The sequence below is a fragment of the Dipodomys ordii genome, unplaced genomic scaffold (genome assembly GCF_000151885.1).
Source record: "Dipodomys ordii isolate 6190 unplaced genomic scaffold, Dord_2.0 Scaffold67, whole genome shotgun sequence".
Lineage (NCBI taxonomy): Eukaryota > Metazoa > Chordata > Mammalia > Rodentia > Heteromyidae > Dipodomys > Dipodomys ordii.
Window position 1 is genome coordinate 9169477 of NW_012267283.1, and position 5945 is coordinate 9175421.

Here is a 5945-nt window from a genome sequence, read left to right on the forward strand (position 1 = left end):
CCTGCCCGGGCTGGCTTTGAACCTCAATCCTCAGATCTCAGCCTCCTGAGTAGCTAGGATTACAGGCGTGAGCCACCAGCGCCCGGTGAAATAGGAAAAGATTTTAAGGGCCAGAAACAATGGTTTATACCAGTAATCTCTGTTACTCTGAAGGTGAAGTTCAGGAGGATTGCACTTCTGGAACATCCCAGGCAAAAATTTAGTGATGTACCATCTCAACTGGTAAGCCAGGTGTGGTTGAATATGTTGTAATCTCAGCCACTGGGAGACTGTAGGTAGAAGGGAAGTAATTAGCGTAGCCCAGGGAAAAACATTAGACCCTATCCTAAATATAAAGCAAAAATTGTCTAGAGGTGGTGACCCAAGTAGTTAAGTACCTGTCTAGCAAGCACAAGACCCTGAGTTCAAACCCTAGAAACACACACACACACACACACACACACACACACACGCACATACATGCGCGCACACACACACACATACATACATACACACACACACAGATTACAGCAGGGAAGAACCCACCCAGCACTGTGTTTGACTGTGTTTGAGAAAGATCATTGGGTAAAATGGAGGTTATATGAATACCATCTCTATGGGGCTGGGAATGAAGAACTCTTGACTAGCATGTGTGAAGCTTTGCATTCCATCTGCACCACTGAAAAACAAACAAACAAGGTTCCAAGGAAGCTGTTAAACCAAAATCTCAGGAAGGCCACAGTGAGCAGAATGGATTAGAAAGGCAGAATGTATGCAGGAGAACCAGGGAAGGGGATTGGTGGCTTGGACCACCATCGTGAGCAAGTGAATGAGAGTGAGTAAACAAATCAGACAGATTGAGCAGATAAAATCAGTAGGACTCTGTAACTGAGTAGATATGGGAGTCATCATATCCAGTGGGGAGAAAACATTAAATGATCATTTTCCCCCAACTCTATAGCATTTAAGAAGCAGCCACTCCAGAGGAAAAGCAGATGTGCAGAGGGCTCAGTTCCAGGAACAGAGTTTGAGGAACCCATGACACATCTGGATGAAAGCCTCTGGTAGCCACTGGATTATCAGCCAGGTGCTGGGAAGAGATCTGCACTAGGCCTGTTCATATGGGCGGTGGGGTAATGTAAGTACAAGTCATGGAGATGCCTCAGATGACTTAGGAGATACAAAAACAGAAGAGACTAGGCCTGTCGTGAAGAACATGCAACAGAGGGAACTGTGTAGGAGCTGTTAGAACATTCAGAGGGAAGCCAGGGAAGAAGAGTGTCATCTGACCAAGGAATAAATGTGTTTCAAGAATAGGGTGTAAATGCTGCAGAGAGGTCAAAGAAGATAAAACCTGAGCAGTATCTAACACAAACTGTCCCTTGAAGTCACCAGTGATCTTAGCTAGAGCCACTTGGTAAAGTGGTAGGGACAAAATCCAGTTTACAGCTTCATGTGACCTGAATAAGAAGTAAGCTGTGGAGACAGAACATTTAGATAGCTCGGCTGTGGAGGGAAGAAGGTAAACAAAGCAGGAAGTGACAGTGGGCAGAGGAAAAACTATTTTTGTGTGTGTATGCCAGTACTGGAGCTTGAACTCAGGTCCTGGGCACTGGTCTTTAGCTTTTTTGCTCAAGGCTGGTGCTCTGTCTCTTGAGCCACAATTCCACTTCTGGCATTTTGGAGGTTAATTGGAGATACCAGTCTCATGGACTCTCCTGCCAGTGCTGCATCCAACAGCCTGACATCCTCAGACCTTAGCCTCCTGAGTAGCTAGCATTACCAGTGCCTGGTAGAGAAAAGACATTTTAAGATGAGACTGTAAAATATTTAAATAATGATGATAAAGACTTAAATACACAGGAAAAGAAAGGGAATATTCAATTGTCTAAGATTCTTGATAAGATTAAAAGAATTAGAAATTAAGCCAGAGTTGAAGGACTATTCTTTTTTTTTTGAACAGACACTTTCTTTTATAATAAGGAAGTTGGATACAATGGAGATACAATGGAGGCTGAAACATCAGGGCTTTGTAGGTGTTGTGTTGAGAGACTCGGGAAATGATTGCATGACTTCTATGCTCTCAGAAGAGAAAGGGGAGTAGGGCAGAGTAGACATTAAGGTTAGGAACGTGGCTGCTCCAAAAGGTGGTATAGAGCTAGTGCCAGTGGCTCATACCTATAGTTCTAGCTACTCAGGAAGCTGAGGTCTAAGGACTGAGATTTCAAGACATCCCAGACAGAAAAATCCACGAGAATCTTATCTCCAACTAACCACCAAAAAGCCAGAAGTGGACCAGTCACTCAAGTGGTCAAATGCCAGCCCTGAGCAAGAAAAAAGCTAAAGGACAACTCCCAGGCTTTGAGTTCAAATCCCAGCACCAGCATAAAAACAAAAACGGATATGTCATATGCAAGTTATATAACAGACATCACTTCAAAACAAGTATCCTGGCCTCCCTCTTCTAGCCAGATTGCTGCCTCAAGTCCCTACTACACAGAAATTCTGGGTCAGATTTGAAAGGAATGGAGAAACATCAAAGTGGCCATGGATGATAGTTGGAGAAAAAGAAAATGATTTTGCCCAGCAGAGCTCAGATGTGATCAATAATGCCAGGCAGGGGGCTGGGAAGGTGGCTCAGTGGTAGAGCGCTTGCCTTGCAATGTATGAGGCCCTGGGTTTGATTCCCCAGCACCACATAAGCAAAAAAAAAAAAAAAAGCCGGAAGTGGTGCTGCAGCTCAAGTAGTAGAGTGCTAGCCTTGAGCTGAAGAGCTGAGGGACAGAACCCAGGCCCAGAGTTCAGGCCCCACAACTGGACCCAAAAAAAAAAAAAAATAATGCCAGGCATACACCAAAGAGGCAATCTGAAGCCAAGATGCTCTAGGAGAAAGAAGTCAGGAGCTTTTCCTCTCAAGCAGGCATTGCTTTGGAATGAGGGAAAAATCTATCCCTGATAATACCCATCTCTAGCAAAGGAGTTCTAAGAGACATAGTCTCTGAAGAAAGGCAAGGCATAGTGGATCTTTGCTTAAGGTGACCTAAATTCAGACTTGTTGTACCCAGGTTTACCTTTTTTCCATATGAATGCTGAAAAATGATCAAGGCTGATTCAATCTGAAGTTCTGAAGTCCAAAATGAAATCATTTGGATAAAAACGATCAGTGGGTTTAAAACCATTGAGTGAAGGGCAATAAGGGGACATGATGTGTTTACAACAGTCTTAAAGTATCACCCACACAGACAATGCATTAACTATTAACTATGATAATGAATTAACTATGAGTGAATGTATGAAACATAAGCTGGGCATCAGTGTATCACTTCTATAATCCTAGATATTCAGAAGTCTGATATATAAAGATCTTCATTCAAAACTAGTCTAGGAAGACCAATCCTTGAGCCTCTATCTACAATTAACCAGAAAAAAGCTTAAAGTGCAGATATGAACCAAGTGGTAGAGCACCATTCATGAGTGGAAAAGCCAAGGAAGAGTGTGAGGCCTAGAGTTCCAACCCCACTACCAGCACACACACACACACACACACACACACACACACACACACACACACACACACAAAGTAACTTCAATATGGGAAGATCTGGCAGATATTGCCTTCATCAAGTAATCAAATTTAGTGTCACAGTGGTGGGACAATTTTCTGAAATATGCCAGCAGATATTATGCAGAGGTTCGTGGAATTTGTCTATGTGATTCACTTGTCAGAAAAGTTTAACCTGAATCTAATCACAAAGATTAATCATACATACAGAATGTAGAGCACTTTATGAGGCTTGGATTTAAAAATTAACATCATAAAAAAGATAAGAATAAAGGTTTGTTCTAGAATATATAAGACAAAACAATCAAATGAAATATCAGTTAGAAAGTAAGGCACTGGTGGCTCATGCCTGCAATCCTAGCTACTCAGGAGGCTGAGATCTGAGGATCAAGGTTCAAAGCCAGCCCGGGCGGGAAAGTCTGTGAGACTCTTGTCTCCAATAAACCACCAGAAAACTGGAAGTGGAGCTGTGGCTCAAGTGGTAGAGTGCTAGTCTTGAGCTGAAGAGCTGAGGGACAGCGCCCAGGCAGAGTTCAAGCCCCATGACCAACAACAACAACAAAAGGAATATTAGTTAGAGCTGAGATTGTAAAAGCAGTAAGACATCAGGATAACTAGAGACATTTGAATATAGACTATCTATTAGATATTATTATTGAATCACTGCTAACTTTCTGAGGTTTGATAACAGAAGAGAAGTAATGTAAGGAACTCTTTTTTTGTTTGTTTGTTGGTCGTGGGGCTTGAACTCTGGCCCTGGGCACTATCACTATCCCTCAGCTCTTCAGCTCAAGGCAAGCACTCTGCCACTTGAGCCACAGCACCACTTCCAGTTTTCTGGTGGTTTATTGGAGAAAAGAGTCTCACGACTTTCCTTCCCAGGCTGACTTTGAATGGTAATCCACAGATCTCAGCCTCCTAAGCAGCTAGGATTACAGGTGTGAGCCACTGGTGCCCAGCAAGGGAATGTTTTGAATGAAATATCATGATGTTCAAGAGACTCTAGCAAATGCTTGAAGGTGAGAAAAAACAACTGGAAATCGCCGGGCACTGGTAGCTCACACCTGTAATCCTAGCTACTCAGGAGGCTGAGATCTGAGGATCGTGGTTCAAAGCCAACCTGGGCATGAAAGTCCATGAACCTCTTATCTCTAATAAACCACCAGAAAACTGGAAGTGGTGCTGTGGCTCAAGTGATAGAGCACTAGCCTTGAGCTGAAGAGCTGAAGGACATTGCTCAGTCCCAGAGTGCAAGCCCCACAACTGACAAAAAATAAAATAAATAAAATAAAAATAAAAACAATTGGTAAATCTAGGAGATGGGTGACAAAACTATTTTTAAAGACTCAAGACAGTACATTTCTTCATTTCTTCACCAGACATTTTTTTCTCATGACCTTGGATAGCTTTATGCTTATAAATAACTGTGGTGCCTAATATACTAAGTTAGATTGAAATCCTTAAAAGCATCATAGCAAGAAAATTGCTCTGCAAAGCTTTTTAGACACAAAAGAACTTCCACTTTGTGTAGGAGTATAAGTACAGATACGGCAAAGTGGGAGAGCAAGTCACAAAATAATAAAAAGGAGGTTTTTCTAAGAGTCAGAAACCTTGGGGTCTGGGTACATAATGACTAAAGACATCAATTTTCTCATCTGCCAAGTGCAGAAAAAACAGGATGTAAAAGGCTTTTCTAGTCTGGAAATGTGCATGCAGAGGAGTTGATTTTAGTTAGCAAAACAAGGGCCATGTCCCACTAGTAATGACTTTCAAATGTTATCCATACCAAGAAACTGAGAAGCCTCAGAGATCTGATTCAGTAGGTCCCACAATTTGCTTGGTGAAAAAGTACTTCATCTTCTCTATTGTAAATGGTCCAAAACACATGCCTGCAGAGTCACCATGGAGGTAACTAGCTGTGTCTTCAATTATTGCTACTCAATGTTTGGTACATGGACCAGCCACATCACCATCACACAAAGTGGCCACTATCCATCTTTACAGCCTTTGGTATGTGATTTTGAACAAAGTTATTTGACCTTTCTTTTTCTTATTTAAAACATATGGATAAAATCACCTATAATTTCAGAGTACTAAATAGAACATGTGTATGGTCTATAATATAATGTTCCATAGATAATGCTCAATAAATGCTGATGCTCTTTTTTTCCATTGAAAGTAGGTTTTCAGAACACCCTGGTTTTTGTTTTTGTTTTTGTTTTGCCCGTCATGGTGTCTGAACTCTGGGCCTGGGCACTGTCTCTCAGCTCTTCAGCTCAAGGCTAGTGCTCTACCACTTGAGCCATAGCACCACTTCCAGCTTTTTTCTGCTTATGTGGTGCTGAGGAATCGAACCCAGGGCCTCATGCATGCAAGGCAAGCACTCTACCACTGAGCCACCTTC